Source organism: Silene latifolia, chromosome 3 (assembly GCF_048544455.1).
Source record: "Silene latifolia isolate original U9 population chromosome 3, ASM4854445v1, whole genome shotgun sequence".
Taxonomy (NCBI): Eukaryota; Viridiplantae; Streptophyta; class Magnoliopsida; order Caryophyllales; family Caryophyllaceae; genus Silene; species Silene latifolia.
The window spans coordinates 63625187-63648649 of record NC_133528.1 but is presented as its reverse complement, the minus strand read 5'-3'; the positions used below and the strand labels follow the sequence as shown (position 1 = coordinate 63648649).

The 23463-nt window shown below is 38.6% G+C and overlaps 1 non-coding gene across 1 annotated transcript; it reads left to right on the top strand.

Moving 5' to 3' along the window:
* The first annotated feature begins 23152 nt into the window (after positions 1-23152).
* LOC141650656 (small nucleolar RNA R71) lies at positions 23153-23259 on the top strand. Its single transcript, XR_012546677.1, has one exon. It is a non-coding gene; the product is annotated as a small nucleolar RNA R71 (small nucleolar RNA).
* The last annotated feature ends 204 nt before the right edge of the window (positions 23260-23463 follow it).

Genomic DNA, 23463 nt, shown 5'->3' with positions numbered 1-23463 from the left:
ACTCATTTGAAAGATATTCGCCACCCCGATCTTAACGGAGTGCTTTAATCTTTCTACCCAGTTGGTTCTGTACCCTATTCTGGTATTCCTTGAATTTCTCAAAGGACTCACTTTTATGCTTCATTAAGTAGACATATCCGTATCTACTCAAATCGTCCGTGAAAGTGATAAAATATCTATAGCCATCTCTAGCGGTAATTGACATAGGTCCACATACGTCAGTATGTATGAGTCCTAATAGGTCACTAGCGCGCATTCCAACACCTTTGAAGGAAATTCGAGTCATCTTGCCAATGAGACATGATTCACACGTGCCATATGTAGAAAAATCGAATGCGGGAATAGTCCCATTATCGACGAGTTTCTTCACGCGTTTCTCATTTTTGTGTCCCATTCGACAATGCCATAGATAGGTTTGATCTTTGTCACCAACCTTTAACTTCTTATTATTCATGTGTAATACTTCCGTGGTTTGATCTAAGATGTAATTTCCATTCATGGAAACTGCTTTACCATAAATCATTTCATTAAAAGAGAAAATACAGCTATTATCCTTTATTGAAAATGCAAAACCGTCTTTAGCAAGTACGGAAACAGAAATAATGTTCTTAGACAAACTGGGTACATAGTAACAGTTATTTAAAAATAACTCAAAACCACTAGGGAGTTGGATTACATATGTTCCCTTCGAGACAGCAGCAACTCGTGCTCTGTTCCCGACTCGCAGGTCCACATCACCTTTTTCGAGAGGTATGATGTTCTTTAGGCCCTGCAAATGATTACACAGATGAGAACCACAACCAGTATCAAGTACCCAAGTTCCGAAACTTGCATGGTTAATCTCAATCATATGAATATAAGATGACATACCAACAGGAACGACGCGGCCTGCTTTGATGTCCACACGGTACACGGGACAGTTCCTCCTCCAATGTCCAGTCTTGTGACAATGGTGGCACTCAATGTCACCGCCCTTGCTCTTTGCCTTGCCCTGTGAGCCACTAGTCTCACCGGGCCCACTCTTACCGTTTTCTGGCTTTTTAAACTTTGGCTTACCTACAGCTAGGTCGCCATGAGCCTTGCCCTTACCTTTACCCTTGTTGGAAATCGTGAGAACATCCTGCTTCATGTTCCCACTCAATTTCATATCCTTCTCGGTCTGTACGAGAAGGGAGTGTAGCTCATGAGGACTCTTTTTCAAGTCATTCATGTAGTAGTTCGCCCTGAAAAGGGCAAAACCATCATGAAGAGAATGAAGAATTCGGTCAATGACAATGCTCTCACTGATTTTGCAATCAAGAGCCTCCAGCTTCTCGACATTCTCAATCATGTGAAGAATGTATGGGCTAACCGGTTGGCCCTTACGAGTTTCGCATCAAAGAAGTGACTGGTATGCTCATATGTAACGATTCTCGGTGCTTTTGAGAACTCGTTAGTGAGCGTGGTGAAAATCTTGTTCGCACCTTGGGCAATGAAGCGTCTCTGCAAATTGGTTTCCATTGCAAAGATGAGTACGTTTTTTATCGCACCCGCTTCCATAACGAAGTCACCATAAGCGAGTGACTCGTTGACTCCTGCATTGGGGCCTGGGTTTACCGGTATTGGCTCAATTAAGTACCTGAGCTTACCGTCAGCAATGGCAGCATTCCGTAGTCTTTGCCTCCCGATCCGCAAAGTTGGACCCGTCGTTTTTCAAACGTGTGAACTGATTCATTTGGTCCATGAATATTTTCAGCCAGGACTCGCGTCCAAGTGTGGCACTAGGCATTTGGATTGCGTTATTTCCAGACATTTTGTTGTAACAGTAAAATAAACGTGTTCTACACTGCGAAAAGAAGAATAAATAATAAGCATGTGCATCGATTTTAATTTAAGTCTAATGATCTAATGTCATAACGCGAAGACTCAAAACATTTATACAATTGACCTTCCTCAAGAATTATATAAATTATCCCAAGACTCAATTATCTGTAAATTGATAAGCTAACCTTTTAGCTAATTCTACCGTTAGAATTCTTGGTCGATAAATTTCTGTAAATTCTATCTTTAGTCCATCATAATCACGAGAAACTCTTCGGACTATAATGTTGAGATAAGCTAAGTCAACACAAACTACTTACCCAACGTAGAAGGGGTCATATTATGCCTACCGACGAAGAAGGGATTCATAGTTGTTTGCCCTTATAAAGATTAATCTCAATTTTCGTTTTAGAGGAAGATCCCATCAACTTTATTTAATTCATTTTAAGTGAACTAATATCTAGCATGAGTGAATGAATAAACTAAGGTGATGGATTAAAAGCATGTGACATCTGTATGTCTATGAAAACTAACATACAACCTATATGTGTCAATTTTCATGCATTTTAGTAGTAGGTGGTTTGGTTTTAAGCGGAATATGATGCATAAACTATCATGTGAATGAAAAGCAATATGAATGAAAACGTAAAACAATAAAAGTCCTAGTGTGGCCTATCCTATCAAAATGAACATTAAATACAAGTTTGGAATCCATCCTTGGACCCGAGAAGCTTGTCTTGATGTTCCATCTTGATCCATGTAGCGGGAGTGAGCTCCAATCTCCATCTTTAGTCTTCTTTGAAAAATACAATAAATAAATTTACATGATAAACCTATTTATTACATTCTAATTTCAAAACCCAAAACTAAAGGAAAAATAAAGGAGATTCGAGATCTCATAATTACATAAAAATTATGTTTCCTTCATTACGAAAACATAATTAACTAAGGCCACACTAAGTATTACAAATTACAACCGATTGCAAAAAAAACGTAAATTAAACCATTCAACCGATTCACTCAACAAAAAAATGCATCAACTGAAATAAATTAAACATGCAAGACATAATTCTTTAATTATGTAGATTAATTTTCCAAACCACCTATTTAAAAACAAGTTAAGTGACAATTGCTCAATTAATCACATTAATTTCAATCTTAATTCATATTAAACTTGTAATATGAATTTAATCCAACAATATTTTAAACTTCTTTAAAATAATTAGGTATCTCAAAATTGTGAACCGTTTCACAACAATTAATCAAATATTGTAAAGGTAATGTATAATTAATATTGGCCAAAACAAACAAAAACAAAATCCTTTTTTTTTATATGTCTCGGCTAAAACAATGAAAAACAAAAGAAGCCTTTTTTTCCGGCAAGAACAGCAAGAACCAAAAAAACCAGCCCGTTTCTCATATTGTTCACGGTTTTTATCTGTAAAAAATCGAAACAAGACAAAAAAGTTTTTCTTTTTTTTTTAAAAAACTGTCCTCTGTGAACAGTAACGTGACGTGAACAGTAACAGGAAAAAAAAATTTCTTTTCTCGGATGCTTTTCAAATCGGCATAAACAAAAACAGCCGCAAAAAAAACTTTAATCGGTTTTTCAGGAGAAACCGAATGAAAAAATATAAAATAATTTTTTTTTTTTTAAAAAATATTGTTCATCCGTGAACAGTAACGGAACCAAAAAAAAAAAATTTCCACGGCTCGAAAAAAATCCAGCCGATTATATTTTTTTTTTCTCGCAAACCCTAATTATTGTTTACAAACAATTTTATGAAAATCATCAAAATTAAAATCTGTGGCCTTGGCTTTGATACCACTTGTAGAATTTATCTGTATGAATCCCTTTAATTTTAAGGACTATAACGAATTATAATGATGAAACTAGTCATAAAATTAAATTGCATAAACAAAATTGTAAAGGATTAAGAAATAACCTTCGGTCCTAGCAAATACGGCCTAAGAACAATATCAAAGTAGATATTCGCCTATCAGTTGCACCCAAGACGATATAAGAAATGCCTTTTGATTTTGCTAGAATCGATCCAAAAATTAACTAAATAATTTTTAGGTTTTTTGTGTTTTTCGTAGAGATTTGAGGCAAGAGAATGAGTGAAAAAAATTAGGTTAAGAAAAATTCACTCCCCTTCCCCTTTAACCGTGTATGAGGAGGAGATTAGGGTAGAACTTTCTTCCTAATATTCTCGGCCCATTTACCGAAATTAGGAGAGTTAATTTCTCTTTTTTTCGGTTATTCCAAAAATGTATAAAATGTGTAAATTGTCATCTAGTGAGGATCGAACCCATGACCTCTTGGTTTGAGTACCCTCACTACTACCACTATGACACATTCATCTTGTTGATATTAACTATAACCGATTACATTTAATTACGAATTAACAGATTAATTCGTCTAAGCTAACATTACATACATTTAATTAAATATAACTTATTATATTCAATTTACGAATTGACAGTTAATTCGTCTCAACTAATATTATTTAATCTTCATTAAATAATTGTCTCATCAACACATTGACTGACTGTTTAGTCATATAAGGCATCAATGTGATTATATTTCTAAAACCACATTTCTCAAACACGTCCTATAGGTGTGACCTTTAGGGACCAGTTGATCACCGCCATCTATATGATAATAACGTCAAACTTTCTAGCAAGCCAACCGTTATTAGGTAATCGTTAATCAACTGATTAAAATACGAAGTATACCCTTGTGAACCTGTAAGAGATTTACAAATGTTATCACACAAATTTGTGGAGGACACAAGCTCCAACACGCCCCAGGGCTGGCGAGCCTTACTACGCATCGCGGCTGGCGAGCCCTCCTCATATACGCCCTATGGCTAGCGAACCTTACTCTGCATCGCGGTTGGCGAGCCCTCCTAATATACGCCCCATGGCTGGTGAGCCTTACTACGCATCGCGGCTGGCGAGCCCTCCTCATATACGCCCCATGGCTGGCGAGCCTTACTACGCATCGCGGCTGGCGAGCCCTCCTCATATACGCCCCATGGCTGCGAGCCTTACTACGCATCGCGGCTGGTGAGCCCTCCTCATATACGCCCCATGACTTGCGAGCCCTCCTCATATACGCCCCATGGCTGGCGAGCCTTACTACGCATCGCGGATGGCGAGCCCTCCTCATATACGCCCCATGGCTGGCGAGCCTTAATACGCATCGCGGCTGGCAAGCCCTCCTCATATACGCCCCATGGCTGGCGAGCCTTACTACGCATCGCGGCTGGCGAGCCCTCATCATATATGCCCCATGGTTGGCGAGCCTTACTACGCATCGCGGCTGGCGAGCCCTCCTCATATACGCCTCATGGCTGGCGAGCCTTACTACGCATTGCGGCTGGCGAGCCCTCCTCATATACGCCCTATGGATGGCGAGCCTTACTATGCATCGCAGATGGCGAGACCTTTTCATGTACGCACCACAGCTGGCGAGCTTTAGTCCGCAAACGTGCGAGGACATATCTGAAGATGCCTAAGGTATGACTCCTTCTTATGGCTGGCAAGCCTTTGTACGTAGTCTAACGGACTTTAAACGACCCACACGGATAGTCGAGAGACTCTAAATTGTTCCCGACGACAGGTCCTTGGCTCGTACCCTCGAGTCGCCTTGGCGTCGCCCTTCCCGACGGCAGGTCTTTGGCCCGAATCCTTTCGAGCCACCTTGACGTCGCTTGGGTCTCCAGGTTGTAATCTTCGATTGACCTGGGGGCTCTACTTTGACTTTCGCCCTCTCCAAGCCTCGGTCAAATTGGGGGCTCTGTAGATACCCAGTATCTGCTGAGACTCTAACAAAAACCCGATGATTATCGGACAATAACATGCTTTGGAATCGCGGCGTTTGATCGACAGTTCGTGTACAACTTTTCGTCGGAAAACTTAAAACGATTTCGAAAATAAAACATTTCAAAACTTTTCAAAAGTACCTGGAGTGTTTAATGCACGACGACGGGGTCGCAATGACACTAACTAGAGTCAAAACAGACACCGGACCAAAACCCGACTCAAAATTCAAATCCCGACTCCAACAACGAGTCAAACCGAGTCAACCACAAAAAACAAACCATTCAAAAACTTCTATGCTAAGATTTCCCGGATTCATGAATGGTCAAGTACCAAACATGTGACTACAAATCCTAGGACAGAACAAATCATGATTGCATTTGTGTGAAAGTTACATGACAACTCGAAGACCTGCGACGTGGCTCGCGCCTCTTTGAGCAGCCCAGGTGGCCACGTCGCTCAAAACTCACACAACCACTCATTTTCCTATAAATACCCCTCAAATGCCCCCATTTGAGAACTTACGCGAGTGTCCGCCCCCTCTTTCTCCCTTAAAATTCTAGACTCGACTTCCTAAGTCGCAATCCGATGCGTATTTACGACCTACCGATTGTAAGTACAAGCGTTACACATTGTTTGGTACCGTCATCGTGCATTAAATAACTTGACCGACCACTTCGACCACTACACCATCACTAATCTTAATAAAACACTCTTTTTACTTACCAAAACGGATTTAAACCGAGTCTTTTCCGACCAAACGAGTTGTTACACTTACGTCGGTTTCTCGCCATAACCAAGCATGTAAGTATGATGGTGTAAAAATCCTTCTTTTATCATGTCTTTACTTGTTTCATGACCATAACATGCTAAATCATGCATAACACGATCCAAAACATAGGATAGACGAGCCAAAACTGAGTTTTGGCCTGAGACAGAAGCCCCTTGTTATGCACAGAGGCTCACGCCTCAATGGGGTGTCCAGGTCAGACTCAACCGTGTTTGTTCTTGTCTTTCCTCTTTAATCTATTTTCATATTTGTAATCGGTTTTTACCATTTCAAATATTTTCAAACCCTTTTATTTATTTTTACAAGTTTTTAACCATAAAACATTTTCACCCTTGGTTCCTAATACCATGACGGTTTAATCCGTGTTTCGGTGATAATATTTGATTAATTACATTTAAAAGGTATTTTAAAGCCTTTTATTTCATTTCTTTACATTTTGGGAGGTATTTTAAAGCCTTTCATCATTTCTTTACAATTTCAAAATAAATGTATTAGTCACCAACACAAAGTCATGCTTGGTTCTACATACCATGTCGGATTTTAACCCGAGCACGATGATGAGTATTGACTAATTATATTCAAATGAACTTAAAACAATTAGTTCATAATTATTTTCAAAACTATTTATGTCAAGCTTAGAAAGTCAAACCCGACATCGAATATCGTCAAAACAATGACGATTATTCAAGTCCCGTTCTTCAAATCCACACAAATAACGTATAAACAACCCTTTCAAAAAAAACGGGTTAAAATCCCCACTTTCCAACACGTTTTATAAACGTTTTTCAAATGGTCAGAATGCGTCTTAAACCGTTGACTGACCCGCGCATAAACAGGCCATTTCTTTCCTATTTTCAAAACCAGGGGAGACTCCCCTTACACCGCCAACAGGCTCGCGCCTGATGTGGTTGTCTAGTGCAGTGTCTGTCCTCTTCCAGCATTAGTCTAGGACTCCGGCCAACCCGGATATAGGACGGATCAGATGACTAATTTGTTCATCCAAAATTCATATTTGCAAAATGCCTTACTAAGACAAATGGATCACGTTATGCACCATAAACCTAATACGGTAAATGGATGTTTAATTTCCGTCTTGCATGCAAATCAATCATAAATCCAACTCGACATATTATACTTGATACTTGGATTAAATCAACCGACTTAGAAAGCTCTCACATGTTAGGTTTTAATTATTGGATGCGCATTCATGCATTTAAACCGTTTTATCAACTTTTGCATTCAACCAACCAAGATCGATCAGTAGAGGCGCTACTATGGCGGGGGGATTGGGTGTCTGATTAAAGGGCTTCCCAATACGTACCTTCACCTCTTACTCAAAAACTTTGGATAGTGGACGACCTTATTCAGGGCGTAGGAGAGTCATTCTAGAGATAGGATGCTAAAGAGGGACGATTCCTTATCTTTAGTACCTATGTCAAACACTGCTTTGTGCTTCGTTTGACCGAGGTATAAAGTGGATTTGAATGGGTTCCAAGCATCCCACAAATGCTTGGTGGCGACTCCGAACATCTCTAATCGTTTCGTGACCCTTACCGAGACGAAACCGACCGATCTAAAACGATCCGGTCGAAAGCATTTTTCTACGCCGCCGAGCGTGGCTTTCAAAAGACCGCTGCCGTTGTCCATAGATCGGCTGGGCATACGCAGGTGGGCCGTTGTCCACAATTACAAATGTGAAATAAAAATGAAGATGATAGGTTTATCGTGTACCTATGCAAAGATAATATTTATACTCTAGGTAACAAATTAATGTAGTACTTAGGGGTCGAACCCAAAGGAGACGGGAGTTGATAATTTATTTGTTATGGATTGAATTTTATCTTGGTGGATTAATGTTTGCTTTGGTTGGGTTGAAGTGATAAAACAAAAATAAATAAAATGTCTAGGGAGGTCGGGTAACACATGCTAATTATGTAAATTCTCATGTCAAGTTAGGAAGTTGATTATACAATAAATGTTTAGGCTTAAAGACACTCACCTTACGATATTAGTGTCAACCATAGACCGAGTCCTAGAGAAACTCTCGTCCATGACTAGGTCATCCTACTACACATGCTTAGTCTTATTCAATTCCGTGCCTCTCGACTTTAGACCGAATGAAGAAACTTAATCAATTGAATAAGGCCTTAAACAAAGATTAAACATTAAGGTGCAAACATGTGATAGAAACAATTAGACAATATTAACTTATCCTTATTTTGACATTTTTATATTACTTAATCATGCATGGCTTCCCTTACTCCTTAGACAAATGCAACTACTCTAACATGGTGGAAATGTAAACTAAACTAATGACAAATGAAACGATAAATATAATGGAAATGTAAATAGAAATTACCTTGTAATATGGAAATGAACTAGAAATGGAAGAACAATACTTGTAATGAAATAACTTTAAATGAAACTTTGGAATATAACTTGAATGGAAATTGTATTGAAATGTTTATAACATAAAGTAAATCTAAACTGAGCTAAGATAATAACTAAACTAATCTAACTACTAAACTTAGAAAGAATTATGAGAAATTGTGTATGTGAATGGTGTGTAAAGATCTTGTGACGAGTCCCCTATTTAGAGGATTTGAGTGTGTAACGTAAACAAGCCAAAAACACACGTCCCCGATCGGGGACACCCAACCCCGATCGGGGTTAGCATTGCCCGGGTATTTTCCATTTAATGCTTGATTAAAGTCTTTGTGTAATCCAAAGTTTGTTGTTAATGCCTCCTTTAATCTCCGAATTAAGACTCGTTTTGCATCCCATGAGCATCCTATGACAAGCATCTTATGACATTTTTGTGGACTTCGCAATTTGGGCTTTGACTTTCATTTGCATTTGATTTCCATTTTCTCACATTAGTCCATCACTTTTGCTTAAACAAGTCCATGCATTCTCTTCTTGTTAGTCCATACTTCTCTTTAACTTAGCTTGGTATCCTAGTGCCTGTAAATATGTGGAATTAAGCGCCTTAAAGCTTAAGTACCTACAAAATTTGATAGAACATGCAAAAGCAACTAGAAATACAATATTAGCTCAAAATCACTAAGGTTAGTGCATAATGTCATACAAAATGGAGCTAAAATATGGGGTTAGAGTGGATATAAAATTGACTTATCCCTTGCTTGTCCCCAAGCAAGAAACCATATCCCATCAATTGCAATATCCCATACAAGCTAAGCATAATGATTTTAAAACCCGAAACAACATGGGAAATGTTATAAAGCAAAACATGGATGAGATTTACACGACGGCGTAGCATTGAAAACTTTGAATGAACCTTTAAGCTCTTGCATGATCTTTCGACTTATGGACTCTCACGGTGCACTCAAACTCTTTTCTATGTGAAAGGACAATTTTGTGAATAAACACTCAACTATCCTCTACTTATAATAATGTGCCCTCAATCTAATATGGTAATCAATCAAAACTATTAAGCCAAAACAATCAAATATAAGCATGACAAAGAAGCCAAATGGGTAGGAATAAGGCAATATGTAATGGGTAAGAAGGGGGAACAAATGAATTGTGGATTGTGGAGCTAATGTCAAGCTAGCAACAACCAAATGTAAAGATGCTCAATCCCAATTCTAACCCAATTTTGCAACTCAAATCATAAGAAAACCTTCCAAAATATGTAAATAATGCATGAGAGTTTCTCATATCAACTTCTTCTTCTCTTTTTCTTCTTTTCAATTCATACTTCTTTCTTTTTTCATTTCATTTTCATGCTTTTTTCATTTCTTTTTCTCAACCTTTTTTTTTTGTTTTTCTCAATTTTCCATCATTTTTTTTCATCATCTTTCTCTTTCACTTTTTTTTTTCTTTTTGAGCATTAAGACCAAGCTCACATGATTTTCCAACCTTTGAAACAAATCCCAATTGAGCACCAAAATAAAACCAAATAAAGCTGCTAGTTCAACAAGGTAGGCAAATTATAATGTAGCTAGGAAAAATGTTTGTGAAGTGGTCAAGAAGGCAATTATATCATATGAATGGCTCCAAAATGCCATAACAAATGAATGAATGCTTAACAAGAGATGAAATAAAGACCATACTTGTGCGTTTTGATGAAACACACATTATAAGGAGACCTACACTGATCTAAGAGAGACCGGATATGGATGCATCGGTCTAAAGAGGTTCTACCTTACCATTTTGTAGCTTGCCAAAAGTCAAGATCAGGCCTATTTGGTTCATTTTCCATCTCCCACCTACTATGTCAAGACATCCCCATGTATGCAAAATCCATCAAATAAGAATAAATCATTGGCTATAAGCAATCATTAGGATATGCAAGACGGGGTAAGTAGGACAAGCAAAGAATTAGAAGCAAAATTTCACGCAAATTTTTCAAAAATTCTCACTAAATCTATACTAACTAAATGAAAACTAACTAATATGCGAATGTAATCTCCCCCCAAGCTAAACATAACATTGTCCTCAATGTGCCAACAATTAAATTACCTAACTAAACCATAAAAATGGAGCAAAGCACATAAACAAGAAGGACAAGAGGTCATATTTAATGGGTTGTGAGAAATAGACTAAAATGCAAAGAAAAGAAAACTTACTAGACTAACGAGCCTCCCCCAAGCTAGAATAAATATTGGGGGATTCCTCGCTTAGAATCTCATCAAAAATGGGCCAAAATTCCGGTGGGTACTAGGTCCTTGATGCTGATAGAGGTTTTCGGATGTGATTTGATTGAGAAATGAAAAAAATAGAGAGAAGGAGTATAGTCCTTTGCTTTTGAAGAATATGGAGAATGATAGCATATCCCGTCTTTTATTAAAACACGTAAGAAAGTAGAAAGTCACGACCCCGATCGGGGCCGTTAAATTTTTTTTTTTTTTTTTTTTTTTTTTTTTTTTTTTGCAAATTTGAATGTTAAGACACCGAACGGGGTTACAACATGGGGTAGTATGCTATCCTTCAAAAGGCCTCTTCTCCTCTTCCAACACCTACAAATCACAACTCAAAATAGCTAATTAGTCTAAAATTTATTCCTAATCCTAATAAAACATGAAATTGCGTAAAAATTGAAATAAAACAAAAACAAACTAGTTTTTTTTTTTTCTAATGGATCCTCCATCGTCCTCTAAAAAGCACGTCAATGCCCTTAGAAGTAAATCATATACCTGTGCATGGGCAATACAAAAGCATATATACGCAATTGATAAGATATTAGCTTGAAAGATCAAAGATAAAGTAGGATAAATCTTATCAAAATGCGCATCCGAGTTTTCAAAGGGAACCACCGTATCACTTCACTCGTCAGTAAGAGATGGAACATCATGCTTAAGACCATGAAAAAAATTGGTAGTGCATAACATATCATCATAAACGATCTCAATTGGGTGGTACGAAAACTCTAAATGGTAGGACTTTGGGGAATTGGGGGGTTCATCCCTATTAACCTCTATGTCACGTAGTCCACCATCTACTTCAAATGGGTCCACTATATCCTCCATGGAAGGATTTGTAAAGGGTTCTAAGGTCTCGGGTAAAACCTCGTCCTTTTCTTTAAAAACGGGCCCAACATCGTCCACGACATGGGTGTCATCTACTACAAGGTCAATGTCATGAGTCTATAAATGGTCAATCGGAGTGATGTTATGGGGAATTTTAAAAGAAAAATTAGGACCATCATCATCATCTTCCAATAATTCTAAATTATTAGTTGTAAAAGACTCACATTGGGAAGGTGGAAGAGTAGAAGCTTCGATAAACCGCTCATTTCCTTCTTTCATTTCTGTGATCATGTCTTCGAGTATTTTTATGATACGAGCCTTGGACACCTGTTGCTCCAAATGATCTTGAAGAAGCATTGCACGCCTCAATTATTCTTGGCAAGCTACCTCCCGACTTTCGCAAGCTATGAACTCAAAGACATTCCAAAGATCCGGCCCAACCATGTAGTAGACAGTCCCATTACTCAAATAAAGAGACTTTTCACGGGTCTCAAGATTCATGACATCAAGCACGAGACGACCCAAGTAATCCGCATCAAGGACATACCCAAGGGAAATGAGGGGGATGAGTCTAGTGTTGCGGTAGTAGTAAAATCGAGCATAATAGTCATGGAAAGGCTCATCATTGGGTTGTGGAACGAATTCGTCATTCATTATGAAAGGCCAATAGCTTTATCACCTACAAAAATAGATACTAAAACTACAAGAAAATGGTGAGATGAATCTCAAGGAACAAGTGTTCCTTGAGACAAAATAAAATAAAATAAAATTCAACAACTAATTAGCAAAAAAAACCGTCTCCCCGGCAACGGCGCCAAAATTTGATAGGCTTATCGTGTACCTATGCAAAGATAATATTTATACCCTAGGTAACAAATTAATGTAGTACTTAGGGGTCGAACCCAAAGGAGACGGGAGTTTATAATTTAGTTGTTATGGATTGAATTTTACCTTGGTGGATTAACGTTTGCTTTGGTTGGGTTGAAGTGATAAAACAAAAATAAATAAAATGTCTAGGGAGGTCGGGTCACACATGCTAATTATGTAAATTCTCATGTCAAGTTAGGAAGTTGATTATACGATAAATGTTTCGGCTTAAAGGCACCCACCTTACGATATTAGTGTCAACCATAGACCGGGTCCTAGAGAAACTCTCGTCCATGACTAGGTCGTCCTACTACACATGCTTAGTCTAATTCAATTCCGTCCCTCTCGACTTTAGAATGAATGAACAAACTTAATCAATTGAATAAGGCTTTAAACAAAGATTAAACATTAAGGTGCAAACATGTGATAGAAACAATTAGACAATATTAACTTATCCTCATTTTGACATTTTTATATTACTTAATCATGCATGGCTTCCCTTATTCCTTAGACAAATATAACTACTCTAACATGATGGAAATGTAAACTAAACTAATGACAAATAAAATGATAAACATAATGGAAATATAAATAGAAATTACCTTGCAATATGGAAATGAACTAGAAATGGAAGAACAATACTTGTAATGAAATGACTTGAAATATAACTTTGGAATATAACTTGAATGGAAATTGCATTGAAATGTTTATAACATAAAGTAAATCTAAACTAAGCTAAGCTAATAACTAAACTAATCTAACTACTAAACTTAGAAAGAATTATGAGAAATTGTGTATGTGAATGGTGTGTAAAGGTCTTGTGACGAGTCCCCTATTTATAGGATTTGAGTGTGTAACGTAAACAAGCCAAAAACACACGTCCCCGATCGGGGACACCCAACCCCGATCGGGGTTAGCATTGCCCGGGTATTTTCCATTTAATGCTTGATTAAAGTCTTTGTGGAATCCAAAGTTTGTTGTTAATAATGCCTCCTTTAATCTCCGGACTAAGACTCTTTTGGCATTCCATGATCATCCTATGACAAGCATCTTATGACATTTTTGTGGACTTTGCAATTTGGGCTTTGACTTTCATTTGCATTTGATTTTCATTTTCTCACATTAGTCCATCACTTTTGCTTAAACAAGTCCATGCATTCCCTTCTTGCTAGTCCATACTTCTCTTTAACTTAGCTTGGTATCCTAGTGTTTGTAAATATGTGGAATTAAGCTCCTTAAAGCTTAAGTACCAACAAAATATGATGGAACATGCAAAAGCAACTAGAAATACAATATTAGCTCAAAATCACTAAGGTTAGTGCATAATGTAATACAAAATGGAACTAAAATATGGGGTTAGAGTGTATATAAAATGGATTTATCAGAAGGAGATGAAGAGATCAAACACGGTTTGAACTTAGGTTGGGCAGGGTCCTTTAGGCGTGAGCCTATCTGCTACGTAAGTAGCCTCTGTCTCAACCAAAAATCCGGTTTTGGCTCATTCTTCCCATGTTTTAGACCATGTTATGCATGATTTAGCATGTTATAGTCATGAAACAAATGAAAACATGATAAAAGAAGATTTTCACACACTCATACTAACATGCTAGGCTTGTGGCGAGAAACCGACGTAAGTGTATGAACTCATTTGGCCGGAAAACTCGGTTTAAAACCGTTTAGTAAGTAAAAAGAGTGTTTTGTTAAGTTTAGTGATGGTGTAGTGGTCGAGATGGTCGGTCAAGTGATTTAATGCACGATGACGGTACCAAACAATGTGTAAGGCTTATGTTTACGATCGGTAGGTCGTAAACACGTGTTGGATTATGACTTGAGAAGTCGAGTCTATAATTTTAAGGGAGAAAAGAGGGGGCGGACACTCGCTGATGCGATCCCGCTAAGTGTTCACAAATTAAGATGTGGTCGTTGGTCACGGTCGAATCAAAACACAATTTATAGCTCCACAAACAACTCTACAATTAGTAAAGAGGCAAATAAAGGTCGGATCCCAAGGGACGGGAGTTGAAATGAGATTTCTATTGTAACTAGTGGTGTCTAAGGGGTGTCACAAATTGGATTGATGTAGAAGGTTACTAAACTAAAATAGCAATGAAAATAATCAAGCAAGATGAATTAAAGGGGTGTAAACAATTGATTAAAGGCACTAGGGTGTCATAGGATCATAGGGGAATCATGGGATATGATCATACAAACATGTTCTCAAATTATAAGCAAGCAATTATTGTTGTGATGGATTGAGTTGGGTTATATCTTACAATCATAGGAAAGTTTGGGTCCCGGAGCCGAATCGATTAGATTGTACAACACCTACAAGTCAACTTAATCTTCCCTACTCAACAACATGCATGGTCTAATGAGACTCGAGTTGGGTTATGTCTTACAAGTCTCATTGAAAAGATAGAAGATGATAGTAAATGCAAGGATTCATAGGCTTAGCATTTCATCAAATATAACATGTGCATGAGTTGAGATCAAAACAAGCAAGCAAATAAAACATGAAAGCATATTAATTTAAGCATGAATCATTCCCCATGTTGGTTTCCCCTAATCACCCATTAACCCTAGCTAAGAGACTACTCACTCATTATCATGTTGATCATGCTAGCAAGGTTATCAATCATACCAACAATATGAAACATGATGAATAAATGAAAGTAATTAACAATAATTAAAGAGGGATTAAGAGATTATACCTACTAATGATTCCAATAATAAAGCAAAGATAAAAGAAGTACTTGAATGCTTGATTGAGAGGTTGTCAATCTCCTAACAATAACCCAAAATAATCTTCAATTACCCAAAATAAAGGATGAACAAAAGAGAGATTAAAGAACTAAAACTTGGATTAAAACTTGATTAATACTTGATTACAATATTAAAGAGAGATTTGATTGATATTAACTACACTAATTATTGATAAGAAGAACATGCTCCTCTAATTAGACTAATGGGGTATTTATAGTGGAAATTAGGGAGGATGCATTAGGGTTAACTAAGGGCTAAATTGTAATTACACTTTTTAAGTTGAGCAAGGAGGAGCCGGTATTTTCTGAGAGAAGGGCTACTTTCTTCGTAGCTTGGAGAAGACAATCCGTGCTGTGCTAGAATCCGGGCGGAATGGGGTCGGGACGGGCGGATTCTGGCGTTGGAATCCGAGCGGATTCAGGGGAATCCGGGCGGATTGTGGAGGGGAATCCGAGCGGATTGTGGCAAAGCCGCTCGGATTGTCTTCTTGCGGGACGGACGGATTGGTGACAATCCGCTCGGATTGTCAGTCAGCAACAAATCTTCTTCTTTTCTTCCCTTTTCTTCATAAATTCCTTGGGGATTTCCTTGGGGACTCAAGGATCTTTTCTCAACATTTCTCTTCTACTATAACATGTACAAAGGCCTTCTAATCTTGTCTCTCCTTGATGCTTGGTCATTGAATTCGATCAATTTAGTCTCGTTTTGCCATGAAAATGCAAGATTCTTACTCCTTTCCTACCAAGGGATCAAAATCTCAAAGAATATGCAAAACAAAGAACTGAAGATAAGAAATGACCCAAATAAGCACTAAAAAGCATGGAAACAAGGCTAATTCGGGGGCTAAATATGCGCCAATTATGGTCACATCAAATATCCCCAAACCGAACCTTTGCTCGTCCCGAGTAAAGAGGTGACAAAGACTAGGACCAATACTAACCTATCCTAATAATATAGCCGATATGAGATAATTAGCGGGTCTCACTCCGCCCCTTCAACTCACAACAAGACAACCATGAGGTAGGATGCCATCTTGCAAGGCAAGGTGGGTCTTGCCAAAATGGCGACACATCCAAACATTAAGCACACAAAATCACATAATAGATGCATCTACAAAAAGAATAGCCACTTTCCTCATCTAAGTGGCGGAAATTATCTACAAGGGAAGCAATTCAAGGGTACACACTCCTTCATAGATACAATTTCTTCAAACTACTAGGCCTAGAAGGATACCAATAAATCACCTCCAAGTTGTGTCAAGCTAGGGTACTTTTGTCCTCAATCGTTAAATGCTTTTGTCAAGAGTAGACTCCCTATGGTGTTAGAAACACTGGAGGATCGCGGAATTCCCCCTCTTGCCTAGACAAGAAGAAGGGTCGTCCCCTCTCTACCATGCACAAAAATGGATATGATGGATAAAGGGATCAACAGAATTTTGAGTTTCATTTTGGGAGTTTGCTTTTGTTTTTGTTTTCCCCCCAATTTCTTGTGGCATATAACATTTGAGAACACTTTCTTTGCCATTTCTTTTGATTTTTTGGCATTTTCAACACTTGACAACTTTTTGCATTTTCTTTTGAACATTTTCAAAGTCACCCCAATTAGTAACGAGGGTGCCTTGTATTTGAAGCTTAGGAGCTCTATTTTTGCTCCTCTTTTCATTTGATGCATTTTTGCAAACTTTCTTTCACTTTTCATTTCATTGAACTCAAATTGATTTCTTTTTGTGCCCATTCCCTTTGATTGACAAAAATATGGTAGAACATGGATGAATGATGGTTGCATGGTTTCAAGGGTCACCTTGGAATAAACGGTAGCCAAGGAGTTATCACACCACAAGGTACTCTTGACTAGGCCTTAATCCATGGGTCAAAGGATACTAGCATGACACATCCTAGGGTGTTTTACAAGTATTCTAACAAGCAAAGTCTTAAGAAGAAAAAGCATCTACTAGGGCCTATATACACTTGTCAAGCTTCCGAAGTAGACGGTTTCGCAAAATTTTTTCTAACATGCAAACTACATGCCATGATCCAACTAACATATATACATCCTAATGCAAATGATTCTACCAACTAATATGCCATATAAACTAAATGCAAGTCCTAAATTCACATTGTTATACCGCATTAATCAAAATAAAGCCACATAGTCATTAACATAAAGAGGAAAAAGGAGATTGGAAAGATCATACCATGCGGTCTTCAATATCCTCATGTCTCGGATGTGGCGTAGTCAATCAATGTGAACAAGGATAGAACAAGCACAATATATATACAAGACAATATATACAAGATTACAACAAGAAATAAACATGTTTTTGGGTTTTCAATTTTCAAATTTTTATGATTTTTGAAATTTTTCAATTTTTTTGGATTTTTGAATAAGAGTTAAATGTTAGAATTCCCATCCCCACACTAATATGGGCATTGTCCTCAATGGCCAAAATGATGAAAATTATGCAAAGATGATGCATGATTTCTATACTAAATGCAATCTATACTAAGCTACACTACATGATGCATGGTTTTTGTTATGACGGAGAGGATAATTTAGATTACCTCCCGTTGCGTATGCATTAACTTCCCCAAACCGAGTGAGACACTATTGCTAATGTCCAAGGATGGGTATAGTTCATGCACACACTATGCTATGCATGAGACTAACTTGTCATTTTGGATTTTGAAAACGGGAACAATAGAATGAGAACACCTCAATGGTACCGAGGTGTGAGTCCTCTAATGGGGCTAGGATTACTCCGACAATGATCAAAATTAAATAAAATACAAAGAGAGAAATAGACAAACCATGAGAGTGTAGGAGTCTCCAAGGCTTGCTAATCTTCCATCATGCTATCATCATCACTTCCCTCATGAGAAGTGGTCACATTACCACTTTCCTTGTCATTTGCTTCTTCACTTTCTTTCTCATCTTCCTCATCATCATATTCACCATCCTTTTCTTCTTCACTTGCTTCTTCCTCAATATTATCATCAACTTCTTCATCATTTCCAACAACCTCATTGTCACCCATAACGACCCTAGATGCACCCGGAAATAAGACTTCTCTATCCGCCCAACTAGGCAAAGGACAAGATGGATCAAGTAGTCCTTGCCTAGCTAAATGTAGGAGGGGTGGATATTGAGCCAAGTAGGCATTTCTCCGATCTTCGTAGGCTTGCTTGTGCATTGCTTGCATGAGAAGAGTCACATAGTCTTTCCCAACTTCAACTCCTTCCGGCTTAAACTCTTCATATTTAAAGGGGTAAGGTGGTATGACAATGGAAGAGGAGGGCATTTCAAGATCACCCTTTTGTTGTTGAATGATATACTCGGCTTCTTTGGAAAGGGGAAGTAGATAATTGGTCCGGTGGACGCTTAGACGGCAAATCTTTGAAGGCAAGGTGAACGATCTAGCTTCACTAGTTAGCCATCCATACTTAGTGTCAAGGGGGTTATGGGCAACCAACTTGAACTTGTGAATCATAGTATGCATATCAAAAAGATGGCCACCCTCCTTTGCTTTGTACTTGTTATCCTTATTGAAGTTAGGATCAAAGTGCTTGGCTAGGAGTGTAACTAGGCCGCCATTGACAATAACGGTCGTGCCCTTCTTCCCACAATCAATATTGAGCCATCTATCTACCAAGAGCCTCAAAGAATTGTAAGGCTTGGTGTGAACTCTTCCGATATTCAAAGCCGATTCAAGGAGAATAAAATCAAGTCTTGTGAAATGGTTGGTATCTTTCCTAGCAATTATGGTGTTACCCACGACCTTGTGCCATACTCTTATGCCCGGGTGGTGGACCAAAAGAGCACGACTTGCATGAAAATCCTCAAATTTCTTCCCGGAGATTGCCTCCCAAAGAGGTTCGGGGTCATACTTTCCATAACTCTTAAAATAACTTGGTTCGTCACTAAGACCCAAAATTTCACCCAATTCCCTAAAGGTAATGCGTCTACTAACATTAGCTAGACGAAACTCGATATTCTCCTTATTCTCAACTTTGGTGACTTTCAAAGAACTTAAAAATTCCAAGGTAAGGGAGGGGTATGTCAATTCCCTTGTTTCAAACAATTTCTTCAACCCCATGGCATTGAAAAAGGCTTTTGTTTGTTCAAGAACACCCAATTTTTGTAAGGTATCTTCACATATGAATTTGGTGGATTGTAATGACTTCATAGCAAACTTGACAAAGGTATTTCTATGGGTATCGGAAATAAAAGTTACCTCCGGATAATGCAAAAGTTGATCAATTACCGGAGTAGAAGGTGTTGTTGCTCCCATAGAAGGTTGTTGTTGATGTTGCACTTCCAAGTTTGGTGTTGCTACCACCATAGCCAATGCTTTCTTTGTTTGAAGAGCCTTTTGCCTTTGTGAGAGTGCCTTAGCCTTTGGTGCCTTTGTTGCCTTTGTTGCTCCCTTAGTCCTTGCCATTGATGAACTAACCAAGAAAAGAATGAAAAATCTTCAATTTGTAGTATGCCCAAATCGATTTGAAGGTGAAAGGCTTTGCCTTTATGGAAACAAAAATCGACTCAAAGGTTGAAGATTTTGTTCTTGGTTTTGATTTTTGTTGAAGAAGGAGTGATTGATTTGTTGTTGGAAGGATGGTTTGATTTGATTTTGGTGAATGTTGTTGAGGGTTTTTGTTTTTGTGATGGAGAGGATGAGGGTTTTGATGTTGTGGGTAGTGTTTATGAATGAATGAATGAATGAATGAATGAAGGTGGGAGGGGTTTTAAATATACCGAAATTTTCGAATCTGCAGGGGCAATCCATGCGGATTCTGCCCAATCCGTGCGGATTCTGCTCTTTCTGAACTTTGCAAAACTCGCCTAAAGACGGGCGGATTTGTGACAATCCGCTCGGATTTGCTGAACACGGGACGGGCGGATTTGCTTAAAGACGGACGGATTTCAGTCCAGAAAAATTTTGCTTGTTTTCCTCAGCTGCAAAGACGGACGTCTTTCTTACAAGACGCTCGGATTCTTCAAGACGGGCGGATTCTTCACGGGACGCCCGGATTCAGTCACAGTCAAGAATTTTTCAAAATTTGGCTCAGTTCAAGACGGGCGGATTCTCTACAATACGCTCGGATTCTGTAAGACGGGCGGTTTCTTTGGAATCCGCTCGGATTCTGGCCCTGTGTACACGGATTCAGTTCCATCCGTGCACACTGCATTTCCCATACCGATCTTCCATTCTTTCTTCAAGTCTTGTGTTCGTCGTTGTGGGGGCACTACTAAGGCATGGATAGCCTAGGCAATTGCCATCCCCACACTAAGCTAAAAGCACTACACATCAATTGAAATCGTTAGTCCCTCCCTCACTTTCTCTCAAACATGACAATTATTTTGATCAAAGTAAATAAAAAAATCCAAAGATGACAAAAATGCAATACAAGAATTGAAATGTAAGTTAGGGAGTTAGAAATATTTACAAGTGGTGGTTTAGGGAGGACTCCACCAAACTCTCATTCTTGATGAGATGTCAAGGGGGCATGTCCAAGGTGTTGTTGATGTTGCTCAACACCTTGAAGAAGTAATCAAAAGCTTGTTCATTATCATGGTAGAGTTTCTCAATAGACCGTGGCCCTTGTTGTTGGTCATGATCGATGGCATGTCCAATGTAGGGATTAAAAATCCCTTCAAATTCGTCGTCCCAAAGACCACAAACTTCATTGAGTTGATCATTGAAAATCTCTTGCTTAGATGGAGACAACTCTCCCAATTTCTTCTCTTGGCCAATGAGGCCATCCTCTTCTTCCTTGGTTGATTTTGATGAGCTTTGCAAGCTCTCCTTGTCACAATTCACTTGCTCTTTGAATGGGGCATCTTCAATTTTCTTCTTCCATTGGAGTTCTGATTTCTTCCTTTCATCTTTTCGGCTATAATGATCAATCATGAAACATGGTTCATGCAAACGAGGAGCTCTCATAGTCTTGTCAAGATTAAAAGTTATGCTTTCATCTCCCACTTCTAGAGTGAGCTCACCATGTTTCACATCAATTACCGCACCGGCGGTGTGTAGGAAAGGTCTTCCTAGGATGATTGGAATGTTGGAATCCTCCTCCATATCAACAATGACAAAGTCCACCGGGATGAAAAACTTCCCAATTCGCACGGGGACATCTTCCCATATCCCTAACGGTGTCTTCGTCGATCTATCGGCCATTTGGAGTGTGATGTTGGTGCATTTAAGCTCTCCCATCCCCAACCTTTTACTCACCGAGTACGGCATGACACTCACACTAGCCCCTAGATCACATAAGGCTTTGTTGATCGTTGTGTCGCCAATGGTACACGGTATTGAGAAGCTTCCCGGATCCTTTAACTTTGGAGGTGAACTCCCTTGAAGTATTGCACTACTCACCTTTGTGAAGGCGATAGTCTCAAGCTTCCGGATCGACTTCTTCTTTGTGAGGATATCTTTCATGTATTTTGCATAGGCCGGAACGTGATTGATTAATTCCGTGAAAGGAATTGAGACTTCCAAATTCTTCACAATTTCCATGAATTTTCCAAGTTGATCATCAAATTTGGGCTTGGCTTGACGACTTGGAAAAGGAAGTCTAATCACAATGGGCTCCTTCTCCTTGGCCTTGTCTTCATTTTTCTTTGAACTTTCTTCTTTTGATGATTCTCCATCTTTGGAGTTTTGCACAATTTCTTCCTTTTCACTAGCTTCCACAACTTCATCCTCAACTTGCTTCTTCGGTGCTTCATACCTTGTACCACTTCTCAAGTGAATGGCACTAACCGTTTCATGTCTAGGGGATTACTTTGAGGTGGTAATTGCCCCTTTTGTCTTTGTGAGCTTGAAGATGCTAGTTGAGTCAATTGTGTTTCCAACATCTTGGTGTGAGCTAGAATGTTGTTGATGGTGGTCTCCTTTGCTTGGCTATCTTTTTGCATTTGAGTGAAAAATTCTTGTTGATTCTTTTGCATTTGGAGGACCGCTTTTTGGACATCAAAGCCTTGGTCATTTTGGTGATTGTATGGATTTTGATTTTGGTAACCTTGGTTTTGATTGTAAAAGGGTCTTTGATTTTGGTTTCTCATGGGTGGTGGAGTGTATGTTGTTTGAGGGTTTTGAACATTTTGGCTTTTGTATGAGAGATTTGGATGGAATTTGGTGTTTTCATTGTAAAAGTTGGAATAAGGGGTACCACTCTTGTATGCTTGGAAAGCATTCACTTGTTCATTTGTTCCCCTACATTCACCTTGGTCATGTCCCAAAGTTCCACAATTCTCACATATACCACTTGGGATTGATGAGGATGCCGTCATGGCATTAACATGATGCTTTGATGATTTTGAGTTTTCCTCAAGTCTAGCCATAGCTTGTTCAAACTTCAAGTTGATTGTGTCAATGTGAGCACTAAGTTGAGCACCCAATTGAGTAACGGAGTTCACTTCATGCTTTCCTCCTCTAGTAGCCTTGCGAGGTCTACTATATTGTGAGTTATGGACCGCCATTTCCTCAATCTTGTTCCATGTTTGATTGTCATCAACTTCGGTGAACATTCCATTTGATCCCATATTGAGAATGTTCCTAGAATCTTCATATAAACCATTCCAAAATTGTTGCACCAAAAACCATTCGCTAAGTCCATGGTGAGGACATGAGCGACAAATTCCCTTGAACCGCTCCCAAGCTTCATACAAAGACTCTTCATCCCTTTGCTTAAAACCCGTAATTTGAGCTCTTAGCATGTTAGTCTTTTCCGGTGGGTAGAATTTTTTGTATAAAGCTAGAGCCAACTTCTTCCAAGAATCTATTCCAAGGGTGGTCTTATCAAGGCCCTTCAACCATTGCTTCGCGGTGACGATTAAGGAAAAAGGAAATAAGACCCATCTAATTTGGTCTTGAGTCACGCCCGTTTGAGAGATAGCATCACAATAATCGCAAAAGGTTTC